This window comes from Ambystoma mexicanum, chromosome 4q (genome assembly GCF_040938575.1).
Source record: "Ambystoma mexicanum isolate Mex_15411 chromosome 4q, UKY_AmexF1_1, whole genome shotgun sequence".
NCBI lineage: Eukaryota > Metazoa > Chordata > Amphibia > Caudata > Ambystomatidae > Ambystoma > Ambystoma mexicanum.
In genome coordinates this window covers 436,866,780-436,883,443 of record NC_090928.1, presented here as the reverse complement: position 1 = coordinate 436,883,443, position 16,664 = coordinate 436,866,780, and the positions used below count along the sequence as shown (strand labels likewise).

Sequence of the window (16,664 nt, the reverse complement as noted above, 5' to 3'; positions counted from 1 at the left end):
TGGAAGCTCATATGAATGTTATAAAACTGTGGTGGAAACCAATAACATGCCCTTAATGAAATGTATTAATTTGTACAGCTGACCAGAAGTGCACTGATGTCATTAGTTCTACAAGTTCCATAAAGTCACCCACTCTATCACCTTTTTAAAAAAGGGCAGTTTTCAGCATTCAAGGGTTTATGTCAGTGGTAGAGCGTAGGAGTGCAGTTCAAAAAGTCCCTGTTTCATAACCATATACCCTCTTCAATAGATCCTGTTAAAATGTTTTCAACCCAATGCACTGTAAATGCACTGTAAGAAACAATAAGATATATCATCATTTCATATACAAAACAATGAACAATTGGGTTTAACTATGCTCTTAGCACAAAATCAACAAACTGCAGTAGAGAAGCAGTTACATTGTGCAGAATTTGTGCATTTGACAAAAGTTTTTTTTCCGTGTTCCAAGATCTACATGTGATACGAAATGTATGAATTCTTGCAATTGAAACCTCACTGTGTTTTACCAAGGCAGATAAAGGACATCTTGAGTACCCCTTATAGTTATAAGGAGGGTTTGGTGGCTGAAAATGCATTGCTTTGATGGTGATTGCATGTTGCTGCCACTTTGTACATATTACTGAATTAATATAGGTGAACATTTTAGAATTGGGGTATAGCTCAATGGTAGAGCATTTGACTGCAGATCAAGAGGTCACTAGTTCAAATCTGGGTGCCCCCGTGTCCAACAGTTTTACCTGTAGAAATCTTTTTTTAATTAAATAAATTGAAGACATAATTTACAATCTTAGCATTTTATGTAAAGAGCAACACATTTCTACATTTGAAATACTCCTGATCATCTCCTGAAACATAGGGTAAACACCATGAAGCTGTTTTGGATTTCTTCGTATGATACAAGGTGTGTTTTACATTCACCCAAGCTCTACTGGTGATATTATCAGTTTGAAATAGTCCATTGGAAGCTGATATGAATGTTATAAAACTGTGGTGGAAACCAATAATATGCCCTCAATGAAATGTATTAATTTGTACAGCTGACCAGAAGTGCACTGATGTCATTAGTTCTACAAGTTCCATAAAGACACCCACTCTATCACCGTTTTAAAAAAGGGCAGTTTTCAGCATTCAAGGGTTTATGTCAGTGGTAGAGCGTAGGAGTGCAGTTCAAAAAGTCCCTGTTTCATAACCATATACCCTCTTCAATAGATCCTGTTAAAATGTTTTTCAACCCAATGCACTGTAAGAAACAATAAGATATATCATCATTTCATATACAAAACAATGAACAATTGGGTTTAACTATGCTCTTAGCACAAAATCAACAAACTGCAGTAGAGAAGCAGTTACATTGTGCAGAATTTGTGCATTTGACAAAAGTTTTTTTTCCGTGTTCCAAGATCTACATGTGATACGAAATGTATGAATTCTTGCAATTGAAACCTCACTGTGTTTTACCAAGGCAGATAAAGGACATCTTGTGTACCCCTTATAGTTATAAGGAGGGTTTGGTGGCTGAAAATGCATTGCTTTGATGGTGATTGCATGTTGCTGCCACTTTGTACATATTACTGAATTAATATAGGTGAACATTTTAGAATTGGGGTATAGCTCAATGGTAGAGCATTTGACTGCAGATCAAGAGGTCACTAGTTCAAATCTGGGTGCCCCCGTGTCCAACTGTTTTACCTGTAGAAATCTTTTTTTAATCAAATAAATTGAAGAAATAATTTACAATCTTAGCATTTTATGTAAAGAGCAACACATTTCTACATTTGAAATACTCCTGATCATCTCCTGAAACATAGGGTAAACACCATGAAGCTGTTTTGGATTTCTTCGTATGATACAAGGTGTGTTTTACATTCACCCAAGCTCTACTGGTGATATTATCAGTTTGAAATAGTCCATTGCAAGCTGATATGAATGTTATAAAACTGTGGTGGAAATCAATAATATGCCCTCAATGAAATGTATTAATTTGTACAGCTGACCAGAAGTGCACTGATGTCATTAGTTCTACAAGTTCCATAAAGTCACCCACTCTATCACCGTTTTAAAAAAGGGCAGTTTTCAGCATTCAAGGGTTTATGTCAGTGGTAGAGCGTAGGAGTGCAGTTCAAAAAGTCCCTGTTTCATAACCATATACCCTCTTCAATAGATCCTGTTAAAATGTTTTTCAACCCAATGCACTGTAAGAAACAATAAGATATATCATCATTTCATATACAAAACAATGAACAATTGGTTTTACCTATGCTCTTAGCACAAAATCAACAAACTGCAGTAGAGAAGCAGTTACATTGTGCAGAATTTGTGCATTTGACAAGTTTTTTTTTTTCGTGTTCCAAGATCTACATGTGATACGAAATTTATGAATTCTTGCAATTGAAACCTCACTGTGTTTTACCAAGGCAGATAAAGGACATCTTGTGTACCCCTTATAGTTATAAGGAGGGTTTGGTGGCTGAAAATGCATTGCTTTGATGGTGATTGCATGTTGCTGCCACTTTGTACATATTACTGAATTAATATAGGTGAACATTTTAGAATTGGCGTATAGCTCAATGGTAGAGCATTTGACTGCAGATCAAGAGGTCACTAGTTCAAATCTGGGTGCCCCCGTGTCCAACTGTTTTACCTGTAGAAATCTTTTTTTAATTAAATAAATTGAAGAAATAATTTACAATCTTAGCATTTTATGTAAAGAGCAACACATTTCTACATTTGAAATACTCCTGATCATCTCCTGAAACATAGGGTAAACACCATGAAGCTGTTTTGGATTTCTTCGTATGATACAAGGTGTGTTTTACATTCACCCAAGCTCTACTGGTGATATTATCAGTTTGAAATAGTCCATTGGAAGCTGATATGAATGTTATAAAACTGTGGTGGAAACCAATAATATGCCCTCAATGAAATGTATTAATTTGTACAGCTGACCAGAAGTGCACTGATGTCATTAGTTCTACAAGTTCCATACAGTCACCCACTCTATCACCTTTTTAAAAAAGGGCAGTTTTCAGTATTCAATGGTTTATGTCAGTGGTAGAGCGTAGGAGTGCAGTTCAAGAAGTCCCTGTTTCCAAACCATATACCCTTTTCAATAGGTCCTGTTAAAATGTTTTTCAACCCAATGCACTGTAAGAAACAATAAGATATATCATCATTTCATATACAAAACACTGAACAATTGGGTTTAAACATGCTCTTAGCACAAAATGCACAAACTGCAGTAGAGAAACAGTTACATTTTGCAGAATTTGTGCATTTGACAAAGGTTTTTTTTCCATGTTCCAAGATCTACATGTGATACGAAATTTATGAATTATTGCAATGGAAACCTCACTGTATTTTACCAAGGCAGATAACGGGCATCTTGTGTACCCCTTATAGTTATAAGGAGGGTTTGGTGGCTGAAAATACATTGCTTTGATGGTGATTGCATGTTGCTTCCACTTTGTACATATTACTGAATTAGTATAGGTGAACATTTCAGAATTGGGGGTATAGCTCAGTGGTAGAGCATTTGACAGCAGATCAAGACGTCCCGAGTTCAAATCTGGGTGCCCCCTTGTCCGACTGTTTTACCTGTAGAAATATTTTTTTAATTAAATTGAAGAAGACATTTACAATCTTAGCATTTTATGTAATGAGCAACACATTTCTACATTTGAAATACTCCTGATCATCACCTGAAACATAGGGTAAACACCAGGAAGCTGTTTAGGATTTCTTCGTATGATACAAGCTGTGTTTTACATTCACCCAAGTTCTACTGGTGATATTATCAGTTTGAAATAGTCCATTGGAAGCTCATATGAATGTTATAAAACTGTGGTGGAAACCAATAATATGCCCTTAATGAAATGTATTAATTTGTACAGCTGACCAGAAGTGCACTGATGTCATTAGTTCTACAAGTTCCATGCAGTCACCCACTCTATCACCTTTTCAAAAAAAGGGCAGATTCCAGCATTCAAGGGTTAACTCAGTGGTAGAGCGTAGGAGTGCAGTTCAAGAAGTCCCTGTTTCATAACCATATACCCTCTTCAATAGATCCTGTTAAAATGTTTTTCAACCCAATGCACTATAAGAAACAATAAGATATATCATCATTTCATATAAAAAACAATGAACAATTGGGTTTAACTATGTTCTTAGCACAAAATCAACAAACTGCTGTAGAGAAGCAGTTACGTTTTGCATAATTTATGCATTTGACAAAAGTTTTTTTTCCATGTTCCAAGAGCTACATGTGATACGAAATTTATGAATTCTTGCAATGGAAACCTCACTGTGTTTTACCAAGGCAGATAAAGCACCTCTTGTGTACCCCTTATAGTTATAAGGAGGGTTTGGTGGCTGAAAATGCATTGCTTTGATGGTGATTGCATGTTGCTTCCACTTTGTACATATTACTGAATTAATATAGGTGAACATTTTTGAATTGTGGGTATAGCTCAGTGGTAGAGCATTTGATTGCACATCAAGAGGTCCCTAGTTCAAATCTGGGTGCCCCCGTGTCCAACTGTTTTACCTGTAGAAATATTTTTTAAAATAAATTGAAGAAAACATTTACAATCTTAGCATTTTATGTAATGAGCAACACATTTCTACATTTGAAATACTCCTGATCATCTCCTGAAACATAGGGTAAACACCATGAAGCTGTTTTGGATTTCTTCGTATGATACAAGCTGTGTTTTACATTCACCCAAGTTCTACTGGTGATATTATCAGTTTGAAATAGTCCATTGGAAGCTGATATGAATGTTATAAAACTGTGGAGGAAACCAATAATATGCCCTCAATGAAATGTATTAATTTGTACAGCTGACCAGAAGTGCACTGATGTCATTAGTTCTACAAGTTCCATACAGTCACCCACTCTATCACCTTTTTAAAAAAGGGCAGTTTTCAGCATTCAAGGGTTTATGTCAGTGGTAGAGCGTAGGAGTGCAGTTCAAGAAGTCCCTGTTTCATAACCATATACCCTTTTCAATAGATCCTGTTAAAATGTTTTTCAACCCAATGCACTGTAAGAAACAATAAGATATATCATCATTTCATATACAAAACAATGAACAATTGGGTTTAACCATGCTCTTAGCACAAAATCAACAAACTGCAGTAGAGAAGCAGTTACATTTTGCAGAATTTGTGCATTTGACAAAGGTTTTTTTTCCATGTTCCAAGATCTACATGTGATACGAAATTTATGAATTATTGCAATGGAAACCTCACTGTATTTTACCAGGGCAGATAAAGGACATCTTGTGTAACCCTTATAGTTATAAGGAGGGTTTGGTGGCTCAAAATGCATTGCTTTGATGGTGATTGCATGTTGCTTCCACTTTGTACATATTACTGAATTAATATAGGGGAACATTTTAGAATTGGGGGTATAGCTCAGTGGTAGAGCATTTGACTGCAGATCAAGAGGTTCCTACTTCAGATCTGGGTGCCCCCTTGTCCAACTTTTTTACCTGTAGAAATCTTTTTTTAATTAAATAAATTGAAGTAAACATTTACAATCTTAGCATTTTATGTAATGAGCAACACATTTCTACATTTGAAATACTCCTGATCATCACCTGAAACATAGGGTAAACACCATTAAGCTGTTTAGGATTTCTTCGTATGATACAAGCTGTGTTTTACATTCACCCAAGTTCTACTGGTGATATTATCAGTTTGAAATAGTCCATTGGAAGCTCATATGAATGTTATAAAACTGTGGTGGAAACCAATATTATGCCCTTAATGAAATGTATTATTTTTTACAGCTGACCAGAAGTGCACTGATGTCATTAGTTCTACAAGTTCCATACAGTCACCCACTCTATCACCTTTTTAAAAAAGGGCAGTTTTCAGCATTCAAGGGTTCATGTCAGTGGTAGAGCGTAGGAGTGCAGTTCAAGAAGTCCCTGTTTCATAACCATATACCCTTTTCAATAGATCCTGTTAAAATGTTTTTCAACCCAATGCACTGTAACAAACAATAAGATATATCATCATTTCATATACAAATCAATGAACATTTGGGTTTAACTATGCTCTTAGCACAACATCAACAAACTGCTGTAGAGAAGCAGTTACGTTTTGCAGAATTTGTACATTTGACAAAAGTTTTTTTCCATGTTCCAATATCTACATGTGATACGAAATGTATGAATTCTTGCAATGGAAACCTCACTTTATTTTACCAAGGCAGATAAAGGACATCTTGTTTACCCCTTATAGTTATAAGGAGGGTTTGGTGGCTGAAAATGCATTGCTTTGATGGTGATTGCATGTTGCTTCCACTTTGTACATATTACTGCATTAATTTAGGTGAACATTTCAGAATTGGGTGTATAGCTCAGTGGTAGAGCATTTGACTGCAGATCAAGAAGTCCCTAGTTCAAATCTGGGTGCCCCCTTGTCCAACTGTTTTACCTGTAGAAATATTTTTTTAAATAAATTGAAGAAAACATTTACAATCTTAGCATTTTATGTAATGAGCAACACATTTCTACATTTGAAATACTCCTGATCATCACCTGAAACATAGGGTAAACACCATTAAGCTGTTTAGGATTTTGTCGTATGATACAAGCTGTGTTTTACATTCACCCAAGTTCTACTGGTGATATTATCAGTTTGAAATAGTCCATTGGAAGCTGATATGAATGTTATAAAACTGTGGTGGAAACCAATAATATGCCCTCAATGAAATGTATTAATTTGTACAGCTGACCAGAAGTGCACTGATGTCATTAGTTCTACAAGTTCCATACAGTCACCCACTCTATCACCTTTTTAAAAAAGGGCAGTTTTCAGCATTCAAGGGTTTATACCATTGGTAGAGCGTAGGAGTTCAGTTCAAAAAGTCCCTGTTTCATAACCATATACCCCTTTCAATAGATCCTGTTAAAATGTTTTTCAACCCAATGCACTGTAAGAAACAATAAGATATATCATCATTTCATATACAAAACAATGAACATTTGGGTTTAACTATGCTCTTAGCACAACATCAACAAACTGCTGTAGAGAAGCAGTTACGTTTTGCAGAATTTGTGCATTTGACAAAAGTTTTTTTTCCATGTTCCAATATCTACATGTGATACGAAATGTATGAATTCTTGCAATGGAAACCTCACTGTATTTTACCAAGGCAGATAAAGGACATCTTGTGTACCCCTTATAGTTATAAGGAGGGTTTGGTGGCTGAAAATGCATTGCTTTGATGGTGATTGCATGTTGCTTCCACTTTGTACATATTACTGCATTAATTTAGGTGAACATTTCAGAATTGGGGGTATAGCTCAGTGGTAGAGCATTTGACTGCAGATCAAGAAGTCCCTAGTTCAAATCTGGGTGCCCCCTTGTCCAACTGTTTTACCTGTAGAAATATTTTTTTAAATAAATTGAAGAAAACATTTACAATCTTAGCATTTTATGTAATGAGCAACACATTTCTACATTTGAAATACTCCTGATCATCACCTGAAACATAGGGTAAACACCATTAAGCTGTTTAGGATTTTGTCGTATGATACAAGCTGTGTTTTACATTCACCCAAGTTCTACTGGTGATATTATCAGTTTGAAATAGTCCATTGGAAGCTGATATGAATGTTATAAAACTGTGGTGGAAACCAATAATATGCCCTCAATGAAATGTATTAATTTGTACAGCTGACCAGAAGTGCACTGATGTCATTAGTTCTACAAGTTGCATACAGTCACCCACTCTATCACCTTTTTAAAAAAGGGCAGTTTTCAGCATTCAAGGGTTTATGTCAGTGGTAGAGCGTAGGAGTGCAGTTCAAGAAGTCCCTGTTTCATAACCATATACCCTCTTCAATAGATCCTGTTAAAATGTTTTTCAACCCAATGCACTGTAAGAAACAATAAGATATATTATCATTTCATATACAAAACAATGAACAATTGGGTTTAACTATGCTCTTAGCACAAAATCAACAAACTGCAGTAGAGAAGTAGTTACATTTTGCAGAATTTGTGCATTTGACAAAGGTTTTTTTTCAATGTTCCAAGATCTACATGTGATACGAAATGTATGAATTCTTGCAATGGAAACCTCACTGTATTTTACCAGGGCAGATAAAGGACATCTTGTGTAACCCTTATAGTTATAAGGAGGGTTTGGTGGCTCAAAATGCATTGCTTTGATGGTGATTGCATGTTGCTTCCACTTTGTACATATTACTGAATTAATATAGATGAGCATTGCAGAATTGGGGGTGTAGCTCAGTGGTAGAGCATTTGACTGCAGATCAAGAGGTCCCTAGTTCAAATCTGGGTACCCCCGTGTCCAACTGTTTTACCTGTAGAAATATTGTTTTAAATAAATTGAAGAAAACATTTACAATCTTAGCATTTTATGTAATGAGCAACACATTTCTACATTTGAAATACTCCTGATCATCACCTGAAACATAGGGTAAACAACATTAAGCTGTTTAGGATTTTGTCGTATGATACAAGCTGTGTTTTACATTCACCCAAGTTCTACTGGTGATATTATCAGTTTGAAATAGTCCATTGGAAGCTGATATGAATGTTATAAAACTGTGGTGGAAACCAATAATATGCCCCCAATGAAATGTATTAATTTGTACAGCTGACCAGAAGTGCACCGATGTCATTAGTTCTACAAGTTCCATACAGTCACCCACTCTATCACCTTTTTAAAAAAGGGCAGTTTTCAGCATTCAAGGGTTTATGTCAGTGGTAGAGCATAGGAGTGCAGTTCAAGAAGTCCCTGTTTCATAACCATATACCCACTTCAATAGATCCTGTTAAAATGTTTTTCAAACCAATGCACTGTAAGAAACAATAAGATATATCATCATTTCATATACAAAACAATGAACAATTGGGTTTAACTATGCTCTTAGCACAAAATCAACAAACTGCAGTAGAGAAGCAGTTACATTTTGCAGAATTTGTGCATTTGAGAAAGGTTTTTTTTTCATGTTCCGAGATCTACATGTGATACGAAATTTATGAATTCTTGCAATGGAAACCTCACTGTATTTTACCAAGGCAGATAAAGGACGTCTTGTGTACACCTTATAGTTATAAGGAGGGTTTGGTGGCTGAAAATGCATTGCTTTGATGGTGATTGCATGTTGCTTCCACTTTGTACATATTACTGAATTAATATTGGTAAACATTTTAGAATTGGGGGTATAGCTCAGTGGTAGAGCATTTGACTGCAGATCAAGAGGTGCCTAGTTCAAATCTGTGTGCCCCCTTCTCCAACTGTTTTACCTGTAGAAATCTTTTTTTTATTAAATAAATTGAAGTAAACATTTACAATCTTAGCATTTTATGTAATGAGCAACACATTTCTGCATTTGAAATACTCCTGATCATCACCTGAAACATAGGGTAAACACCATTAAGCTGTTTTGGATTTCTTCGTATGATACAAGGTGTGTTTTACATTCACCCAAGTTCTACTGGTGATATTATCAGTTTGAAATAGTCCATTGGAAGCTGATATGAATGTTATAAAACTGTGGTGGAAACCAATAATATGCCCTCAATGAAATGTATTAATTTGTACAGCTGACCAGAAGTGCACTGATGTCATTAGTTCTACAAGTTCCATACAGTCACCCACTCTATCACCTTTTTAAAAAAGGGCAGTTTTCAGCATTCAAGGGTTTATGTCAGTGGTAGAGCGTAGGAGTGCAGGTCAAGAAGTCCCTGTTTCATAACCATATACCCTTTTCAATAGATCCTGTTAAAATGTTTTTCAACCCAATGCACTGTAAGAAACAATAAGATATATCATCATTTCATATACAAAACAATGAACATTTGGGTTTAACTATGCTCTTAGCACAACATCAACAAACTGCTGTAGAGAAGCAGTTACGTTTTGCAGAATTTGTGCATTTGACAAAGGTTTTTTCCATGTTCCAAGATCTACATGTGATACGAAATGTATGAATTCTTGCAATGGAAACCTCACTGTATTTTACCAAGGCAGATAAAGGACATCTTGTGTACCCCTTATTGTTATAAGGAGGGTTTGGTGGCTGAAAATGCATTGCTTTGATGGTGATTGCATGTTGCTTCCACTTTGTACATATTACTGAATTAATATAGATGAACATTGCAGAATTGGGGGTGTAGCTCAGTGGTAGAGCATTTGACTGCAGATCAAGAGGTCCCTAGTTCAAATCTGGGTGCCCCCTTGTCCAACTTTTTTACCTGTAGAAATATTTTTTTAAATAAATTGAAGAAAACATTTACAATCTTAGCATTTTATGTAATGAGCAACACATTTCTACATTTGAAATACTCCTGATCATCTCCTGAAACCTAGGGTAAACACCATGAAGCTGTTTAGGATTTCTTCGTATGATACAAGCTGTGTTTTACATTTACCCAAGTTCTACTGGTGATATTATCAGTTTGAAATAGTCCATTGAAAGCTCATATGAATGTTATAAAACTGTGGTGGAAACCAATAATATGCCCTTAATGAAATGTATTAATTTGTATAGCTGATCAGAAGTGCACTGATGTCATTAGTTCTACAAGTTCTATACAGTCACCCACTCTATCACCTTTTTAAAAAAGGGCAGTTTTCAGCATTCAAGGGTTTATACCATTGGTAGAGCGTAGGAGTGCAGTTGAAAAAGTCCCTGTTTCATAACCATATACCCTCTTCAATAGATCCTGTTTAAATGTTTTTCAACCCAATGCACTGTAAGAAACAATAAGATATATCATCATTTCATATACAAAACAATGAATAATTGGGTTTAACTATGCTCTTAGCACAAAATCAACAAACTGCAGTAGAGAAGTAGTTACATTTTGCAGAATTTGTGCATTTGACAAAGGTTTTTTTTTTCCATGTTCCAAGATCTACATGTGATACGAAATTTATGAATTCTTGCAATGGAAACCTCACTGTGTTTTACCAAGGCAGATAAAGGACATCTTGTGTACCCCTTATAGTTATAAGGAGGGTTTGGTGGCTGAAAATGCATTGCTTTGATGGTGATTGCATGTTGCTTCCACTTTGTACATATTACAGAATTCATATAGGTGAATATTTTAGAATTGGGGGTATAGCTCAGTGGTAGAGCATTTGACTGAAGATCAAGAGGTCCCTAGTTCGAATCTGGGTGCCCCCTTGTCCAGCTGTTTTACCGGTAGAAATCTTTTTTTAATTAAATAAATTGAAGTAAACATTGACAATCTTAGCATTTTATGTAATGAGCAACACATTTCAACATTTGAAATACTCCTGATCATCACCTGAAACATAGGGTAAACACCATTAAGCTGTTTAGGATTTCTTTGTATGATACAAGCTGTGTTTTACATTCACCCAAGTTCTACTGGTGATATTATCAGTTTGAAATAGTCCATTGGAAGCTCATATGAATGTTATAAAACTGTGGTGGAAACCAATAAAATGCCCTTAATGAAATGTATTAATTTGTACAGCTGACCAGAAGTGCACTGATGTCATTAGTTCTACAAGTTCCATACAGTCACCCACTCTATCACCTTTTTAAAAAAGGGCAGTTTTCAGCATTCAAGGGTTTATGTCAGTGGTAGAGCGTAGGAGTGCAGTTCAAGAAGTCCCTGTTTCATAACCATATACCCCTTCCAATAGATCCTGTTAAAATGTTTTTCAACCCAATGCACTGTAAGAAACAATAAGATATATCATCATTTCATATACAAAACAATGAACATTTGGGTTTAACTATGCTCTTAGCACAACATCAACAAACTGCTGTAGAGAAGCAGTTACGTTTTGCAGAATTTGTGCATTTGACAAAAGTTTTTTTCCATGTTCCAATATCTACATGTGATACGAAATGTATGAATTCTTGAAATGGAAACCTCACTGTATTTTACCAAGGCAGATAAAGGATATCTTGTGTACACATTATAGTTATAAGGAGGGTTTGGTGGCTGAAAATGCATTGCTTTGATGGTGATTGCATGTTGCTTCCACTTTGTACATATTACTGAATTAATATAGATGAGCATTGCAGAATTGGGGGTGTAGCTCAGTGGTAGAGCATTTGACTGCAGATCAAGAGGTCCCTAGTTCAAATCTGGGTGCCCCCTTGTCCAACTGTTTTACCTGTAGAAATATTGTTTTAAATAAATTGAAGAAAACATTTACAATCTTAGCATTTTATGTAATGAGCAACACATTTCTACATTTGAAATACTCCTGATCATCACCTGAAACATACGGTAAACACCATTAAGCTGTTTAGGATTTTGTCGTATGATACAAGCTGTGTTTTACATTCACCCAAGTTCTACTGGTGATATTATCAGTTTGAAATAGTCCATTGGAAGCTGATATGAATGTTATAAAACTGTGGTGGAAACCAATAATATGCCCCCAATGAAATGTATTAATTTGTACAGCTGACCAGAAGTGCACTGATGTCATTAGTTCTGCAAGTTCCATACAGTCACCCACTCTATCACCTTTTTAAAAAAGGGCAGTTTTCAGCATTCAAGGGTTTATGTCAGTGGTAGAGCATAGGAGTGCAGTTCAAGAAGTCCCTGTTTCATAACCATATACCCTCTTCAATAGATGCTGTTAAAATGTGTTTCAACCCAATGCACTCTAAGAAACAATAGGATATATCATCATTTTGAAGTGGGAGAATGGGAGAAAAAGCTCCCCCCAATCTCCTCGCGACCATGGCCCAGAGGATCGCGGCCTAGCCACCTACCACGAGATGAATTCCTCTATCTACCAGACGACCAAATACCCTGGATCAAGAACATACCGATATGCCCACCAGCCTGCCCTACTCGAGCCGACACATGCGGCATGGATGAACTACACTAAGACCTCGACAACAAGCACCCACATCGTTAGAGATGCCATGACGACCTAGCCAACTGCCAAGAACACACGTGCCACCATGCACACTGGACACTCACGCACCAACCCACACGAAGAATATATTCAGTGCTATGACGTAGGTGACGGATACACCCACTGACGCGCATCTTTATTATTTTTCACATAGGTTTTCCGTAATGCAGAAACGCAAGACGCATAAAGCACTCGCGTATACGCTTGCTGACGCTTCTCCCACCCCTTGCATCGTGATGAGAATATAACGAAGATGTAATACTGCCTATGAAGCCATGTCGCACCACAACACAGGTGCCGTGCATTACACCTTCCCACCTATGAACCAGGCCCAAGTAGGCCGCAAGCAAGAGCCGCCATGAACACTGAATGTGCAAGAGTACAAGTGCTGATCACGCAGAACGAGCCCAGCGAGAGCTCACAGCCAAGGGAGCGATGTTGCAACTCGTATGCTACCAGCCGACGCCAAGGTCACACCTGTAAGCAAAGCCAAGCACGCAGAAGCAAAATACAACTTTAAATGTGCAGGATTCTGCCCCAGCCACGGTCTCCCCTTACGTGACCAAGCCAACCTGACAAGGTGCCAGACCCACGAGGGAGAAGTCGCCTGGGTCCCACGTCTGGGACACAGGCTGCAACAATGAAATGACCCAACGGACACCTACAGCGATGGGAATGGTCTGCTGTCAGGCCTATGCGCAAATCTGCGCATTGTCTGCACGAACACATAGTTACATATTGTTGCTAGTGACAGGTACACTGCGAGCTGGGAACAACGATGGTCCCAGGCTGGGGGGCTCGCGGGTGGACCAATCAGAACATGGGAGCACTCATCACTGACGCCACTAACATTAGCCAATCATTAGGGGTCTTCGTGTAACAATTTTCAAGTATCTAATAGAAGGGAAAACCCAAGTATACCACCTGACTCATCCTCAACCACTAATACTGTTCTCTATATGTATGCTATATTAACCCTACCACTCGAGGAACCAATCCAGAGTGGCGATTGGTTTTTCGCTAACTTTCCCAGGTGACGCAAGTAGCGCGTCATACTGAGGCAAAAAGGGCCTGCGAGCCCCACGAACTTTGAGAGTCTGGACGGACGCGTATGATCCTAGACCCATCCTGCCGTTGTTTAATAAACAGCAGAACCACCTTGCTTCTTGCGTGTGTCTCATACTCAATTTTGGGGAACACGGGAGGAGTTGGGGCCTCCCAGCCCGGAGGCCCGCGGACGGACCAGCCGACCCCGGGACAATCACCCCGACAATTTCATGTACAAAACAATGAACAATTGGGTTTAACTATGCTCTTAGCACAAAATCAACAAACTGCAGTAGAGAAGCAGTTAGGTTTTGCAGAATTTGTGCATTTGACAAACGTTTTTTTCCATGTTCCAATATCTACATGTGATACGAGATGTATGAATTCTTGCAATGGAAACCTCACTGTATTGTACCAAAGCAGATAAAGGACATCGTGTGTACCCCTTATAGTTATAAGGAGGGTTTGGTGGCTGAAAATGCATTGCTTTGATGGCGATTGCATGTTGCTTCCACTTTGTACATATTACTGAATTAATATTGGTGAATATTTCATAATTGGGGGTATAGCTCAGTGGTAGAGCATTTGACTACAGATCAAGAGGTCCCTAGTTCAAATCTGGGTGCCCCCTTGTCCAACTGTTTTACCTGTAGAAATATATTTTTAAATAAATTGAAGAAAACATTTACAATCTTAGCATTTTATGTAATGAGCAACACATTTGTACATTTGAAATACTCCTGATCATCTCCTGAAACATAGGGTAAACACCATGAAGCTGTGTAGGATTTCTTTGTATGATACAAGCTGTGTTTTACATTTACCCACGTTCTACTGGTGATATTATCAGTTTGAAATAGTTCATTGGAAGCTCATATGAATGTTATAAAACTGTGGTGGAAACCAATAATATGCCCTTAATGAAACGTATTAACTTGTACAGCTGATCCGAAGTGCACTGATGTCATTAGTTCTACAAGTTCTATACAGTCACCCACTATATCACCTTTTTAAAAAAGGTGAGTTTTCAGCATTCAAGGGTTTATAAAATTGGTAGAGCGTAGGAGTGCAGTTCAAAAAGTCCCTGTTTAATAACCATATACCCTCTTCACTAGATCCTGTTAAAATGTTTTTCAACCCAATGCACTGTAAGAAACAATAAGATATATCATCATTTCATATACAAAACAATGAATAATTGGGTTTAACTATGCTCTTAGCACAAAATCAACAAACTGCAGTAGAGAAGTAGTTAAATTTTGCAGAATTTGTGCATTTGACAAAGGTTTTTTTTTTCCATGTTCCAAGATCTACATGTGATACGAAATTTATGAATTCTTGCAATGGAAACCTCACTGTGTTTTACCAAGGCAGATAAAGGACATCTTGTGTACCCCTTATAGTTATAAGGAGGGTTTGGTGGCTGAAAATGCATTGCTTTGATGGTTTTTGCATGTTGCTTCCACTTTGTACATATTACTGAATTAATATAGGTGAACATTTTAGAATTGGGGTATAGCTCCATGGTATAGCATTTAACTGCAAATCAAGAGGTCCCTAGTTCAAATCTGGGTGCCCCTTGTCCAACTGTTTTACCTGTAGAAATATTTTTTTAAATAAATTGAAGAAAACATTTACAATCTTAGCATTTTATGTAATGAGCAACACATTTCTACATTTGAAATACTCCTGATCATCACCTGAAACATAGGGTAAACACCATTAAGCTGTTTAGGATTTTGTCGTATGATACAAGCTGTGTTTTACATTCACCCAAGTTCTACTGGTGATATTATCAGTTTGAAATAGTCCATTGAAAGCTGATATGAATGTTATAAAAGTGTGGTGGAAACCAATAATATGCCCTCAATGAAATGTATTAATTTGTACAGCTGACTAGAAGTGCACTGATGTCATTAGTTCTACAAGTTCCATACAGTCACCCACTCTATCACCTTTTTAAAAAAGGGCAGTTTTCAGCATTCAAGGGTTTATGTCAGTGGTAGAGCGTAGGAGTGCAGTTCAAGAAGTCCCTGTTTCATAACCATATACCCTTTTCAATAGATCATGTTGAAATGTTTTTCAACCCAAAGCACTGTAAGAAACAATAAGATATATCATCATTTCATATACAAAACAATGAACAATTGGGTTTAACTATGCTCTTAGCACAACATCAACAAACTGCAGTAGAGAAGCAGTTACGTTTTGCAGAATTTGTGCATTTGACAAAGGTTTTTTTTCCATGTTCCAAGATCTACATGTGATACGAAATGTATGAATTCTTGCAATGGAAACCTCACTGTATTTTACCAAGGCAGATAAAGGACATCTTGTGTACCTCTTATAGTTATAAGGAGGGTTTGGTGGCTGAAAATGCATTGCTTTGATGGTGATTGCATGTTGCTTCCACTTTGTACATATTACTGAATTAATATAGATGAACATTGCAGAATTGGGGGTGTAGCTTAGTGGTAGAGCATTTGACTGCAGAACAAGAGGTCCCTAGTTCAAATTTGGGTGCTCCCTTGTCCAACTGTTTTACCTGTAGAAATATTGTTTTAAATAAATTGAAGAAAACATTTACAATCTTAGCATTTTATGTAATGAGCAACACATTTCTACATTTGAAATACTCCTGAAACATAGGGTAAACACCATTAAGCTGTTTAGGATTTTGTCGTATGATACAAGCTGTGTTTTACATTCA

The 16,664-nt window shown here is 37.0% G+C and overlaps 6 non-coding genes across 6 annotated transcripts; all 6 read left to right on the top strand.

Moving 5' to 3' along the window:
- The first annotated feature begins 7,308 nt into the window (after nucleotides 1-7,308).
- Nucleotides 7,309-7,380, top strand: TRNAC-GCA (transfer RNA cysteine (anticodon GCA)). The gene has a single exon. It is a non-coding gene; the product is annotated as a tRNA-Cys (tRNA).
- An 877-nt stretch (nucleotides 7,381-8,257) lies between these two features.
- TRNAC-GCA (transfer RNA cysteine (anticodon GCA)) lies at nucleotides 8,258-8,329 on the top strand. The gene has a single exon. It is a non-coding gene; the product is annotated as a tRNA-Cys (tRNA).
- Nucleotides 8,330-10,157: 1,828 nt separating this feature from the next.
- On the top strand, nucleotides 10,158-10,229 carry TRNAC-GCA (transfer RNA cysteine (anticodon GCA)). Its single transcript has one exon. It is a non-coding gene; the product is annotated as a tRNA-Cys (tRNA).
- An 879-nt stretch (nucleotides 10,230-11,108) lies between these two features.
- On the top strand, nucleotides 11,109-11,180 carry TRNAF-GAA (transfer RNA phenylalanine (anticodon GAA)). The gene has a single exon. It is a non-coding gene; the product is annotated as a tRNA-Phe (tRNA).
- Nucleotides 11,181-12,060: 880 nt separating this feature from the next.
- On the top strand, nucleotides 12,061-12,132 carry TRNAC-GCA (transfer RNA cysteine (anticodon GCA)). The gene has a single exon. It is a non-coding gene; the product is annotated as a tRNA-Cys (tRNA).
- A 2,381-nt stretch (nucleotides 12,133-14,513) lies between these two features.
- On the top strand, nucleotides 14,514-14,585 carry TRNAC-ACA (transfer RNA cysteine (anticodon ACA)). The gene has a single exon. It is a non-coding gene; the product is annotated as a tRNA-Cys (tRNA).
- Nucleotides 14,586-16,664: the final 2,079 nt, after the last annotated feature.